Genomic DNA, 16,016 nt, shown 5'->3' with positions numbered 1-16,016 from the left:
TTCATCAAAATCTGTAAAAGTGTACAGTCCATAATGTAAACCATAATGTAAATCACTGACCATGGTTAGTGGCAATGTTTAAATATTTGAACATCAATTGTAACAAATGTACCATCCACATGTAAAATGTTATTAATAGGGGAAAGGGGAAAAGGGGAAGGATGTTGGGCATATGGAAATCACCTATATGCTGTACTGGACTTTTCTATAATCTAAAGTTTCTTTGAAGACAAAATGAAAAAAATAAGTTACTGGGGCAATAATTGGAAGAAAATGTCACAGTACATATAAGACAATAGACCTAACAGTGATGAAAGACAATGTCAAAAAATATGTTTATTTTATGTTTCAGTATTTTATTATTTCAAACAAATGTTTTTTTGTATTTTATTCATTATTTTTAAAATGATCATTATTATATCATTTTCTTATTAATTGTATTGGGTTCTTTGGTTGGCTTAAATTTTGAAGAAGTTTTGGATCACAGAAGGGTTACTAATGTGGCAGGGAGGATCATTGGTGCGTGGTGTCAGTGATGGGGGATGCATGGGAGGAGGTTCCCCTGGACACACCTATAAGGCATATCGATGTGTTCACGTGTTCACAGGGTATTGTCACAGTGGGTGGATATTCACACAAAAACCCAAGGAATATCGAATTCCCATCCTGGGAAGCTCTGCCACTTTCTCTAATAAGACAAGAATCCCCTGAGTACAGGAGCAGAGACTAGTAAAGGAGGATGGACCATTGACAGGCCCTTGTTAGTGATGATTGTACTTATGACCCTTTACTACTGAAATTGAAACTTAGCCTACTAGTATAGTGTGCCTAAGAGTTACCTCCTGAGAGCCTTCTTGTTGCTCAAATGTGGCCTCTCTCTAAGCCAAACGTAGCATATAAATGCATTATCTTCACCCCAGCGTGGGAAATGACTCCTCGGGATGGCACTGAGGGGTTACTACCAAGGACCAACTAGTAATGTAACTGCAAAAAGACCTTGACCAAAAGGGGAAAGGGTACAGACAAATGAGTTTATAAGGCTAAGAGACTTCAAAGTGAGTCGGGGGGTCATTCCAGAGGTTACGCTTATGCCTGTCTCAGCAGGAACTCATTGACCGCCACAGTAAATATTCTCTCACATAGCAGGGCTCCTGAGGGCTCCAGAGGCATCCAGACACCATAGGCAGGGCAGACAGCTCAGGAGTTTCAGGCCCTGCCAGTAGGCCCAACTTTGGATTTATGCTCCCCAGTGTGACAGGGTTGGACTCAGTTATGGTTTCCCTACACATAGCTTTTCTGCCCTACTATATAAACCTATAGTTACTACTAGAGTTGACAGTTTTATATCCAAGAGACTTAAATCTTTGGGCTGTCCATGTACCAGTTGGGTCCTGAATCTCAACAGATTTGTAATACCTACTTTCAAGTTCATTGGATTCACCCAGAACAACTAACAAGAAGATGATGATTGACAACAACCATCTCAATGAACACAGAAAGTCTGCAACAGCAAGCAAGATAGTCCCATCCCCTCTCAACTAGAGGCAGAGTGGGCTTAATTACCCCAGAATCCTCAGGATTGGGGAATGAATAATGGACTAGAGTAGACTTACTGTTATTCTACTATAGACTTATTGTGATTCTAGCAATGAAAGAACTTCTATCATTGATGTGGAGGCAGTGACCACTGGAGGTTCAGGGGAGGAAAAGGGAAAAAGAGGTGTAATTTGAGAGCATTTTCAGGACTTGGAAATTTGTCCTGAATGATGTTGCAATGACAGATACAGACATTGTATATCTTGTAATAACTTACAAAAATGTGTGGGAGAGTATATAAACTGCAATGTAAACTATTATCCATGCTTAGCTTAGTGGCAATGCTCCAAAATGTGTTCATCAATTGTGTCAAATCTACCACACTAATGAAGGATGTTGTTGATGTGGGAAAATGTGGGAGGGCTAGGGAGCAGAGCATATGGGAAATCCCTATATTTCATGTAATATTTATTTAGTCGAAGTTTCTTTTTAAAAATATAAAATTTATATTTAAAAAACATGCTTTGTAAGATTTAATTTTCTTGGGGAGATGTGGCTAAAGTGGTTGAGTGCCTACTTCCTACATGGGTGGTCCCAGGTTCAGTCCCTGGTGCCTCCTGAAAACAAAACAAAACAAAAAACAACAAGTAAAGGAACGAAGTATATCAACTCAGGGGAGCCAATGTGGTTCAGTACTTGAGCACTGGCTTCCCTCATATGAAGTTCCAGGGTTCACTCCCTGGCCCCAGTACCTCAAAAAAAAAAAAAAGAATTAAAAAATTTTTTTCACTTAAGCTTCCTAGTCTTGTATTAATTTACTTTCTAGTCTACATAATAGTTGGGTTCTTTTGCAAATCAAAACACAGAAACAAACACAAACAAAAGCAAAAGAAAAAAGAAAAAACCTCAGAACCTTGGGTCTGGTTTTCTCCTTGCAGACTTGCAAACTACAACAGATTCAAGTCCAAACCCAACAAAGAGTCTTGTTTTTATTCACAAAGGAGAAAAAAATAACATCGTCAACATTTACTGTAGATATACTATGAAACACACACTGGTTCTAACCATTTTATTGGTATTATTCAATTCTATTTTCACAGCAGCCCTATGGAGTAGACCTATAATTATTCCTATTTAATACATAAGTAAATTAAGAAAGAGAAACAGAAGAGAATGGGAAAAAAGGAACAGAGTCTCAGGGAATTGAATGACAATGTGAAATGCAAAATCATACATTATCCGTCCCCAGAAGGAGAAGAGAACAGAAAAGGGGCAGAAAGAATATTTGAGGAACTAATGACTGAAAACTTCCCTACCCTTATGAAAGACATAAATGTCAATATCAAAGAAGTACAACACACCCTAAAATGAATAAATCTGAACATACCTTTCCTAAGACACCTACCATTCAGAATGACAAATATCAGAGATAAAGAGAAGATTCTGAAAGCAACAAGAGAAAAGCAAATCATCATGTACAAGGGAACCTTGATAAAATTAAGTGCCAACCTCTTATCAGAAACCATGGAGGGGAGAAGAAAGTGGTATGATATATTTAAGGTACTGAATATATTTAAGGTACTGAAAGAGAAAAACTGCCAGCCAAGAATTCTGTATCCAGAAAAAATGTTCTTCAAAAATGAAGGGGAGGGAAGTGGATTTGACTCAATGGATAGAGCATCCGCCTACCACATGGGAGGTCCAGAGTTCAAATGCAGGGCCTCCTGACCGGTGTAAGGAGCTGGCCCACACACAGTGCTGATAAGCGCAAGGAGTGCCATGCCACAGTGGGTGTCCCCCACCCAGGGGAGCCCCACGTGCAAGGATTGTGCCCCGTAAGGAGAGCCACACAGCATGAAAAAAGTGCAGCCTGCCCAGGAGTGGCACTGCACACACGGAGAGCTGATGTGGCAAGATGATGCAACAAAAAGAGACACAGATTCCTGGTGCTGCTGACAAGAATGCAAGTGGACACAGAAGAACACAGTGAATGGGCACAGAGAGCAGACAACTGGGGGGGCAGGGAAGGGGAGAGAAACAAAAAATAAAAATATCTTTAAAAAAATAAGAACTGGAAGCTTCTACTTTAAAAAAATGAAGGAGAATTCAGTAGCAGCTGTGGCTCAACCAATTAGGCATCTGCCTCCCACATGGAAGGGCCCATGCTCCTTGTGCCTCCTAAAGAAGGTGAGCAGATGCTACAACAAGCAGATGCCACAACCAGCAGATGCCACTACCAGCAGACTCCACAGACACTACAACCAGCAGATGCAGCAGACACTCAATGAGAAGACACTACAACTAAGCAAATCCTGCACCAGTAGAAACTGCAATCAGCAGACATTGCAACTGTGGCCTATCCTGTGGAATTCGGACTTGCCAATCCCCATGGTCAGGTGAATAAGTTATTATAATAAATACCATATATATATATATATAGGAAAAAAGGACTTGACCATTGATGTGAGGGTATGTTTCTGAACCACTAATTCAGTCCATTGGTCTAAATATCTGTCTCTATGCCAGTACCATGCTGATTTTACCATTGTAACTAGGTAAATGATTTAAAGTCTGGAAATGAGAGTCCTCCAACTTTGCTTTTGCTTTTCTGGCTACTCAGGACCACTTACCCTTCCAAATAAGTTTAATAATCACGCTTTCCTTTTATTTAGAAAAATGCTAGTGGAATTTTATTGCATTGAATCTGTATATCAATATGAGTAGAATTGACATCTTAATGATATTTAGTCTTCCAATCTATGAGCATGGAATGGTCTTCCAATTATTTAGACGTTTTAAAAATTTCTTTGAACAATGAGTTGTAGTTTTCTAAATACACGTGCTTTATATAGTTGGTTAAGTTTATTCCTGAATAAACTTGGATTATTACACAGGACTGTGACTCTGTCCCTACCACTGGCAAAGGAGAAAGTTGGGAGGAGCTTCACTGGTTCCTGTGGCAAAAAAGGCAGCTTGAGTCTCCACAGCTTACAGCAACAACTACATCCTACATTCCTTCTACACAAATAGCACGGGAGAAAGGGCAAGAAAGCCCTAAAATAAAAAGAGAAACTGCACCCAGAATAAATACTCTAGTAAGCCAGATACCAAGACACCAACAAAAGATTACAACACACAAACAAACAGGAAGATATGGCCTGGTTAAAGGAACAAGACAAGCCTCCAGGAGACATAAAGTAGTTGAGACAACTAATCATAGATGTTCAAACAAATATCCTTAATAAATTCAATGAGCTGGCTAAAGAGATTAAGGACATCAAGAAGGCATTGGATGAGCACAAAGAAGAATTTGAAAGCATACATAGGAATCATATAATAGTAGATTTGAGGAGGCAGAAGAAAGGATTGGGGAGCTTGAAGAAATGGCCTCTGAAAGTGAACAAACAAAAGAACAGATGAAGAAGAGAATGGAAAAAAATGAACAGGGTTTCAGGGAACTAAATGACAGCAAGAGATGTGCAAACATATGTGTCATGGGTGTTCCAGAAGGAGAAGAAAAGAAAAAAAGGGGCAGAAAGAATATTTGAAGAAAAAATGGTAGAAAATTTCCCAACCCTATTGAAGGACATAGATATCCATTTCCAAGGAGCACAACATTTATTTCATCTGAGTAAATCCAAATAGACCAACTCTGAGACACATACTAATTAGAATGTCAAATGCCAAAGACAGAGAATTCTGAGGGCAGAAAGAGAAAAGCAATGCATAACATATAAAGCATGCCCCAGATGATTAAATGCTGATTTCTCATCAGAAATTATGGAGGCAAGAAAGTGGTATGATATAGTTAAGATACTGCAAGAAAAAAACTTCCACACAAGAATCTTATATCTGGCAAGACTGTCTTTCAAAAATGAGGGTGAGTTTAGAATAGTCACAGATAAACAGAAACTGAGAGGGTTTATAACCAAGAGACTTGCTTTTCAGGAAATACTAAAGGCTATGTTATAGCTTGGAAAGAAAAGACAGGAAAGAGGCCTGGAAGAGAGTCTAGATGAAGATTATATCAATAAAAGTAACTAAAAGTATCAAAGGGTGGTAAAAATAAAATATGACAGATAAAACCCAAAAATTCAGTCTTTTCTTATGCCAGCTGAGCCTTGAATCTCAGAAGAGTTGCACCCAACACCTACTCTCCAGTTCATCAGACGCGCCCAGGGCAACTAACAAAACAATGATGATGGACAACCCCCGTCCTGAAAAACAGAAAGTACCTACAACTGCAAGCAAAACAGTTCCTTCCATATGCCACATAAGCTCTAAGCCCCCTCTCAGTCTGAGGCAGAGTGGGCATCACCATCTCAAAATCCTCAAGGTTGAGGAATAAACAAACATAAGGGGGAATGCAACCATGGACAAACTAAACTTATTAATAGTGTAATACTGATAAGTAAACTTATTAATATTGCAATGGGAGAACACGTAACATTGATATAAAGATAGTGGTTTTACTAGAGGTTCTTAGGGGAACCAGAGGTATAATAGGTGGGACATAGGGCATTATTTGGGCATTGGAATTAAGTATAAACCACAATGTAAACTCTAGACCTTGGTTAGTACCAATGCTTCAATATTTATTCATGAGTTGTAACAAATGTACCACTGTATCGTAAGGTGTTACTAACAGGGAAAGATGAGGGTATGGGGAGCGTATGAGAATCCCCTTTACTTCTGATATAAATTTTCTGTAATCTAAAGCTTCTTTAAAAATAAAATTTATTATATTGAAAAATGGGCAAAGGAGTTGAATAATATTTTTCTAAAAATATATGAATGACCAATAAGTGCATGGAAAGGTGTTAATTTCATGAACAGATAGGGAAATGCAAATCAAAACCACAATGAGATACCATCTCAAACCCACTGGAATGAGTATTATAAATAAATAAATACATAAATAACAGAAACTGCTGGTAAGGACATGAAGAAGTAGGAACATTAGTATATTATTGGTAGGAATATAAATTGGTGCAGCCACGACACAAAATAGTTTGTTGGTTCCTCAAAATGGTAGCAATAGAACTACATTATAACCTGGCAATCCCACATCTAGCTTTATACCCAAAAGAATTGACAGCAGTGTCTCAGACAGATATCTATGACCGCATGTTCATAGCAACATTATTGTTGCTATGCCACAATAGCCAAAGGTGGAAGCAGCCCAAATTTCCATCAGAAGATGAATGACTTTTAACAAATGTGGCACATATATATGTAATATTATTCACTCTAAAAAGGACTGAAATTCCGATGCATGCTAATACATGGATAAACCTTGAAGACATCATGCTGAGTGAAATATAGCAGACACAAAGGAAAAGATATTGGTTGATTCCACTTTGGTGAAATAGCACAAATATGCAAATTATGAGACAGAAAATAGATTATAGGTTAGAGAGAGAGAGAATGGGAATTAATGCCTAATGGATGCAGAGTTTCTGTTTGGGGTGATGGGAAACTTCTGCTAATGGATGGAGGTATGGGTAGTACAACATTGTGAATGTAATTAAGCCCAGTGAATGATATGTTTTGGAGTAACTAATGGAAAAGTTCATGCTGCATATATGTTCCCATAATTAAAATGAGAGAGACTAAAGGGACAATAACAAGTAAATGTAATGCCTGTTCCTGGACTGGTTCTAATAATGGAGGTGAAAGTTCCCAAAAGGGTATTACTGAGACACATAAAAAACCAAAATATAGATTCGAAGCTTTCTATAAATATTATATTCCCTGAACGTGATAACAATACTTAAGGTTGTTACATAAGTGAATAACCTTGTTCTTTGGAAAAGTCCATAGAGGTATTAATTGTTTAAGAGCTTGATGAATATAACATATTCCCAAATGTTTAGAAAATAAATAGATGAATAGAAAGACAGACAGAGGGTGGATGTATGGATGGATAGATGGATAATTAGGTGGATGTTTGTGTGTATATATGGATGGATGAATGAACAATGGATAAAAGGATAGTTAGAGCAATACAACAAATGTGGCAAAGTGTTAACAATTGGATCAGGGTATCTGGTGGGATGTATGCTGGAGTATGGGTTTTATATTATTTTTGCAATTGTCCTGCATGTTTGAAATTATTTCAAAATAAAACGCTTATTTGGAAAAAAACAAAAACAAAAACACCCAAATGACACCTTTTCATGTAGCCTGATTAGGTTCCTGAAATCAGAAGAGATTTCGCCTACCTTGTAACTCACAAGGAACTGTATTTCTACTAACTTTATATTCCTTCCATATAATACAGGGTAAGATGATATGTAAATGATCACTCACCTAGAGAAAGATAATTTCTTCAAAGTAATGAACTTTGTATACCCTTTATCCCCAAATTCATTTCCTTCTATCTTGTAAATTGCTCTATAAATATCTGGGAGGAAATGAATGAATAGAGCATGTATAGTTGGATATATAATCATTTTCATCTCTATTTACTTGGTGAACAATACTATATGAAGGGCAATGAAAAGAATGTTAAGAATACAGAATAAAAAATTGCTGGCTGCTTTATATATTATATGGCAATTATAATTTTTCTTTTGATAGAAATATAAAATTTAAATTAACTATTAACATTATTTATAATTGTCAACATCATTAATTCCTAATGTGGAAATAAATGTGTGACTACAAATTAAAGATGAGTATGTCTTCATGTAAATAAAAGGTAAAATGTGCTGCAGAGCTAACTAACACATTACCAAGGGAAAATTAATGTAAATTATCTTAAGTTTCTGGTGGGATCTTACCTCAGGCATTCCTCATGCTGTGTAGTAATCTGAGAAATTTGCAGCTAGTATGTAATGAATACAGTAGTTTTATTTAATCAGAGTATATAATTTAATATATTTAATATAGTTTAACATAATAAAGGATATTGTCATTTCAATTTAAAATTCAAATAGAATGGCATGGATACGAGATCCCTTAGCAGAGTTTCTTTTTTTTTTTTTTTTTCATTTTACAAGTAATTCATGTTTATAGTAGAAAAATTAGAAAATATGAACAAACATAAAAGAAAAGGAAAGGAAGTAGGACTATCATTCAAAGAGAATTGTTGGACACATCTTGTTGTATATTCTTACATTATATATACACAAATATACCTTTGGATTAGTCAGGGTTCTCCAGAGAAACTTCCACATGGTATGTGTTATAAATATTTTAAGATTTATTGTATGAATTGGTTCACATGACCATGCGGATTGACAAGTCTGAATTGTGTAGGGCAGCCCACAAGGCGGGAACTCCTATGAAGATTTGAAAGAATTCCCCAGGAAAAGTTGACTGGTAGAAATAGAAATTCTTCTTTCTGTTTTCTGAAATTATGGATTCTGCTTTAAGGCCTTCAACTGATCATACGTGACTTCTCTCATCACAGAAGCCAACTTCCTTTGTTGATTGCAGATGTAATCAGCCATAGATGCAATCAACTAGCTAATGATTTAAATCCATGAAATACTCTCACAGCAACAATCAGTTTGCTTGACCAACTATCTGGACACCATAACCTAACCAAGATGACACACATGAAACTAGCCATCACAATCACATATACAGAAACTAAGATCATGCTACAAATACAGTTTTGTAAACTATTTTTCTCATATAACACATGGACATCGTCCCCTATTGACAAATAGAGAGTATCAATATAATTTTAATATCTGAATATTTAGTTACATTTAAAAGGCTCGGTTTTTACCTCTATAAACAATATTGCTATGAGCATCCTTGTACATATTACCTTTGCATATTTGTCCAATTATTTCCTGAAGCTAAATAACTTGATGTGGAATTGCTGGAACATTTTACTGATATTTGAAACATTGTTAAAGCTCTCTGGAAAGACTGTATTAATTCACACACACGAACAGATGTAGAAACACCACTTTGCTCCTGGCTAATACCAGATATTAACTCAAAACTTAAAATTTGCTACTGAATGAAGAAAATAGTCCCACATAGCTATTTTAATTTTGGCACAGTTGTTTAACCGATTTAACAGCAGGAGTGTCTTTAAATATGAGGGAGAATACCTGAGTAGTATGGACTATTTATTGCCAGGTCGCATTTTCATATTCAAACCCAAGTCTTTCATTAACCTGAATGGAAATGCTGCCCTGTTTTGTTTTGTTTTTTTTTTGTTAAATCAAACAGCAACACAACCCAGCCATGAACTGGAGGCTTGTCTCCCAGTCGATCTCAGCACGGATTCTTTCTGTCTTTCCCTGTGTTCCCACACCTTAGTGCTTCTGAGACCGCCTGGTTCACTTGAGTCGCTTCCTTGGAGCTTGCTCGGTTGGAGGGAAGGTTATGATGAAAGGAAACTGGGCCCCTCCACCTCATTGGCTGTGGATGTTTTCTGATGATGTCTCTCTACCTGCTTTAATGATCTGCTCTGGGCAGGTGGGAGAGGGCAGGATAAACCATGCCACTGGGAAATCCAAGGAGCAGGATCTGTCAATATAATTGGCTCCCTATCTGTCAGAGGATCTCTCAGAAACTGTCAAGGAAGAGACACATAATTACCAGGAACAATTTGCTCCTTGAAAGTAAAATAGAACTTAATAAACATAATGTCCACAGGGTGCACAAACAAAAGCAGCTCTCCTGGGGCTTTTCTATGTACTTCACTGCCACTTGCCGCCCTGTGCATCTGGTAATAAAGTGACCTCTCAAACAAGGATAAATGATTATTGCATTTTTAAAATTTCCATAGGTAGAGTTGCCAGTTGTACCTACTGCTGAGTAGCAAGCGGAGGTCTAACTTTGGCAAAGTTAACAGTGCACTCAGACTTTGTTTTCCTTGTGACTCAGGGTTTCTTTGTACTCAACCTTACTCCTAAACTTCCTAAAACTCTAAAAAGGAAAAAACTATCACGGAAATGCTCCGTGCAGGACAGGAGTAGCCAGCAACACATTTCAGCAACCTCTATTATAAATATAAAACATAGAGAAGGAAACTATTGAAATAAGCAAATAATTGACAGTTGAAATGTAAACATGACTAAATTAATGTGATCTGAAGCTAAATCTAAGTTCCACTTACTTGCTATGTGATTTTGGAAAAATGACTTATCTTTACAATGCAATTTCCCCATTTTTGAAAGAGGATAACAAACAGCTGAAGATTAAATACGAGACTATATGGGAACAGTCCATACTCAATAACTGTAGGATTTATCTTTGGCTTCTGGTAGTTGATCCTATTTTTCTCTTTAATTTTATTTTTGCATAGGCTATACATTCACATAATACAAAATATTAAAAATATAAAAGAAAGAATATACGGTAAAAGTTATTTCTACCCTCCCTAGCCTCCAGACTTTTAGTTTCTCTCCCCAGGTCAACAAATGTTATCACTTTCTTTTATATTCTGCAAGAAATCTGTCATACATATACAAAGAATTAATTCTTTGTATATATATAGGAATGTGTACATTTATACATTTTAACCTATATTAATCAAATATTAGAATACCAAATGCACCAGTTTGCACTTTAATTTTTTCACAATTAAAGTGGAGGTCTTTCTACATGAAAACATAAAAAGCTCATCTGGTTCCTTTATATAGCTGCATAGTATTCCATTGGTGGAATGTTCCATAACCAAACACTGCCTTTTAATGGATATGTTGGATATTTCTAATATTTTGATAATTTCCAAAAAAAATCCCTGTGTAACTGCAGGTATTTTTTCACACACTTAAAGTATATTTTTAAGATAAATTATTTAATGTTGGATTGATGGATCAAAGGATATTTTTTTGTTTTGCATTCGTTACTTTGATAAGTTTTTTCAAATTGTCCTCACCACAAGGAATTATAACAACTTTTACTCCTGTTCAACATGTCTGAGAGTGCCTATCTATTCAGTCTCCTGCTAACAGAGATGTGGTTAGCCGACTGGTAGATGAAAACTGGTATCTCATTCTACTTTGGGTTTGTATTTCTCATATTACGAGTGAGTTTGAGAATCTTTTCACATATTTGAACTATTCATATTTCTTTTCATATCTTTCGCTCTTTTTTCTACTGCGCTATTGGGGCTTTTATAAAAAATCAATGTTAGAAAAAGTAGACTTTCATGCTAAAAATCGTAAATATGTGTTCTTGGTTTATCCTTTGCCTTGACTTTTGCTTACTGTGAGTTTTGCCATGCAGATGATGATGATGATGATGATGATAATACAGAATACTGTCATCAAAAGTTTATCAATTTTTCTTCTTATGACTTAGGGTTTATTTTCAAATGTAAATTTTCACATATACAATATTTACACAAGCATATATTTTATATATATTAAATATTCATGTATTTTATATATACATATATATTCTGTTATTTTCTATAAATTTGTTTCCTAGTTTTTACATTAAATCTATTATTCATCTGTAATTTTTGTTCTTTAAGTTGTGAAGTTAGGATCAATTTTGTTTTATCTTATTTTTTCCACATGGCCACTCAGTTATCCTAGTACCATTTGCAGAATGCTGGTTGATTCTAAGGGTCATTTCCCATTCTACAAAAACAACATAGTTTGAATTTGGAAGTGTATATGAAATAGAGAAGAAACCTACCATGGTGGAATAAATAATTTGACTGAGATTCCTGAGCCCCAGGAAGTAGCCCCTGGATTTATTCTGACTTGATTGATTTCATCAAGTAATTTTTTCTTCCTGCTTCCAGTATCATCATCTTCCAATAGATATTTTTTATATTGCTGCTAGATTGATCTTTCTAATACACAATATGTTTTATTTTCCTGCTTAAAATCTGTCAAAAGTTCCACAACACATAGAAAAATAGCTAGATTTTTTAGCATACAATCCTCCTTCTTATATCTGTGTTCCTGCCAAATGTTAATTTACTTCTCTGATATTGCATTTTTTTCCACTTTAAATTCTAGCAAACTTAATTATGTACTATGCCCCTATAAGAAGAATATATAATATGCTCCATTAGGTAAGGGTGAAGGCCTTGCATGGCAAATTTGAATATATGGTGGCTATTAAAATATACTTCACTGAACAAAAATGAGTTCTTGTAAACAACTCATCTAATGCCTTTCTGTGCAACTCCTTTAGAGAACTTCTCTAAGCATCAGCTTCCATATCTGCGGAAAGTGGTTGGATAACTATGTGTGCCTCCTACCCTTCTTACAAGGAAGAATGCTGGCTAAAATATTTATGAATGGCTTTGCAGTATTGCAGCAATTACCAGAATTTCCAGAATCATAAACAGGAATTAAAAAGGGAAAACTGTCCCCTTATATTTAAACTTTTAATACCACATACATATAGAAAGTGTAACAATATTTCTCATTCCCTAGTACTGTCAACACTGGCGAAATATCACATTTCAGATAAGATGAAGATGCAATTATCCTCAAAGAGACTATCGATAGCCTAACGAGTTATGGAATAACCATGGAAATATAGCAACTACAATTCAGAAGGATGGTACCCTGTATTCTGTCTACAGAGAACCCGGATATCCTTTCTTCTTTGGCCTAAGAGGTGGGGAACGTGGAAGGATTTCATCTTTTGTTTGATCTGTTCTCAGTTTTAGCTGAAATGACAGGACACCCTCAGAAGCCCGTTGCTCTAGGACAGATGGCCACATTGTCCCTGCCAACACGCCTGAGAGCACATGCTATTGCCAAGAAACACAGGCTGCAGGGAGGTTCGTGAGCTGCTATTCCAGGGACTCCTGCTCAAAGGACTGCCACCTTTTTGGTCTAGACCTGGGTTTCCATTCTAGTCACAGCTGCCAGCTGGTGAAAACTCCACAATTCATCACATTCACTCTATATCCTCTTTCCTCCTGTAAGACAGAAAATGCTCCAAGGATTGAACTAATATGCTGTGTTTATTTCCATCACCACCTGGCATCAGACTCAACTGGCATATGCAGGGAAATCACCAGACCAGAGGGGTTCCACACAGGCTTAGCTCTTGCCATAAAAAAAAAAAAACACTAAGTCAAATCATGACTCTCTAGGGAGGAAGGGAGAAATGGATGAGAAGATGCCCAAAATTGCTTTACCACCCTCTTTTTAATTACTGCTATCCCTTACTTATAAAACAGTGGTAAAATGCAAAATTTAAATCTTTACGTATTCGACTTTAACTCTTCATTTCATCAGATTATATTACTTACTGAGTTAAAACTCTTCAATGGTTTCCCATCGCGATTAGAATGAAATACAAAATTCTCACCATGACTGTATTTCTCCAAACGGTCTGATCTCATTTTGAACTCTTCCCCCGTCTTGTCCTCTGCTCCAGCCCCATGGATTTTCCTTCTTCTGCTAGATCATGCCAAGAGCAGTTACTCTTCGAGCGCCTGCTCCTTATTCTTCCCAAACCTGATGCCTCACAGTTCAGAACTCAGTTCAAATGTGCCCACTTAGGCTCCGCCTTTGATGATGTTTCTTAACACAACCCCCTTCCCCATGCCCCAGTTGCTCTCTAGCCCATATTCTATGTTTCATGTCCTTATAGCACTTGTCACTCTCACACACATGCTCACACACAAATGTAAACTCCACATAAACCACAAAGACAAGAACCTGTCTGGTACTGAGAACAGTAACAGATACACAGTGGGTACTCAAAAAATATTGTGAAATCAATGAAGTCACTATACCAGTAACACATATTTCTAAAATGTGTTAGACAAAGACTCTTATTTCCAAGAAATGAAATGGGTAAGCCCAAGGTAGAGAAGAATTTGAAGAAGAAGGAGGGCTAAGTATAGCGCCTGCAGAGCCACTGCATCTCTGTACAAAGCAGCTCGATTCCCTTTTCAACTTACTCAGTTTTTCCTTTGGCAAAGCTCATAAACAATAGTAACTTGTGCATACTGAATATAAAATTCAATAGACTATAAAATCCAATTTTAAATATTTGAGTATTTTAGAAGATTACTGCTCTAAAAATGTACATATATAAAAACAACCCATCTCTTCAAAATCCAGAGATATTTCTATTTTAATAATGGTCATAGTGTGTTCCCATTGAACAGCATCTCAAATCATAGTAAAAATTTTCAGTTCCAAGGGCAAAAAGAGAATTCCATTCTTTCTAATAATGCTTTTAGTCTCCATGAATTCAAATGCAGGTTTGTTTTTTCAAATTAAATGTAGCAGGTCAATGAGCCTGTAATGTAGTCCGTTAGATGCCAGAAAGAAAACTGAAATGGACGTGTTATTAATGGCTGAAAATTAATTCACTGTGTCTCTTTGTGACTCTTCTCTGTCACATCAAACACTGAAACCAATATTCATATTAACATGATAAACTATAGACTGATTGCTGAAAACATTAGGAAGCATCATATCAACAAGCAGCTCATTGAGCCATGATATGCTCAATGGATCTCAGTTGACATCTTCCCAGAATGTTGGTTATACAGCAAAAAAAAGTCTGTCTTCCTTCCTCTCCTGTGTGTGTATAAGTGGGGCAATGACCTCTTGGTAAATACTTGAGCATGAATTCTTAAACAGAAGGTAGACTAAATGGCCAGGGGAGAGTTATATGTGATGTCAAGAATCGTAGGTTCAAATCTTGCTTCTACTTATTGCTAGATGAGTGGCTGAGGGTGAGTAATTTCACTTCTCTGAAAACCAGTCTCATTTTCACAGATTCATACCATGATGGACTTTGAAGAAAATGAAATAAGATAGCAGGAACATAAATAACATAGAGTTCTAAGGAGATTCATTCTATGTAGTTAATGTAAAATTGGGGACTTAAAAAATAAGTGGAAATTAATAGAATTTCAGAAATTGTCAAATGGTTAAGGTTTCATCTCTCACAATTAGAAATGATCTCTTTGTATCTAAGTAGATAATACATTTGTATCTTAAAATTATAGTTCTTTTCTTTATTTTTAGCAATACTTGTTTTCTTACAGTAGTTTTCCAATGTGTGGAAATGGGAATTTTTCCAAATCTGTAATAAAACATATTTTTGGTTTCAACATAACTTTTATCAACACATTCTCTCAACAAATATTTAAAGAACATGACTATGAGGTCCAAGCTATGATACAGGCTGGAGATGATAGGATCCCTATGCTAAAGATATCCTAGGCTAATGGTGAAAAAAATATGTAAATCAACAGTTGCATTATAATGAAGTAAACCTTATAAAAAGATGTATGGAAGAGAGATACTGAATCATATAGTGGCAGCATGTAACTTTGTCTGGACCAATGCAGAGGGAAATGATTTAGAAAAGTTTCCTCATATAGAATGGCCTTTGAACTGGGGAAGGCAGACAGAAGTATGGGTCTGAAGCTCAGAAGAAAGGTGCGAGTTTGAAATATTTATTTGGAATCATCCATGTTTTAGTGGTAATAGCATGGATAAGATTGCCCAAGATCAGCGTGTAGAATGAGAAGAAACATAGTCTAATATAAGATTATTGGTTTG

The 16,016-nt window shown here is 36.2% G+C and overlaps 1 pseudogene; it reads right to left on the bottom strand.

Annotated features, from left to right (window-relative positions):
* LOC101434244 (aldo-keto reductase family 1 member C4-like) overlaps positions 1-13,831 on the bottom strand; it is a 56,715-nt pseudogene extending 42,884 nt beyond the window's left edge.
* Between the last annotated feature and the right edge of the window lie 2,185 nt (positions 13,832-16,016).

The sequence above is a fragment of the Dasypus novemcinctus genome, chromosome 29 (assembly GCF_030445035.2).
Source record: "Dasypus novemcinctus isolate mDasNov1 chromosome 29, mDasNov1.1.hap2, whole genome shotgun sequence".
Taxonomy (NCBI): domain Eukaryota; kingdom Metazoa; phylum Chordata; class Mammalia; order Cingulata; family Dasypodidae; genus Dasypus; species Dasypus novemcinctus.
The sequence above is the reverse complement of the archived record's forward strand: the minus strand, read 5'-3'. Positions and strand labels throughout refer to the sequence as shown.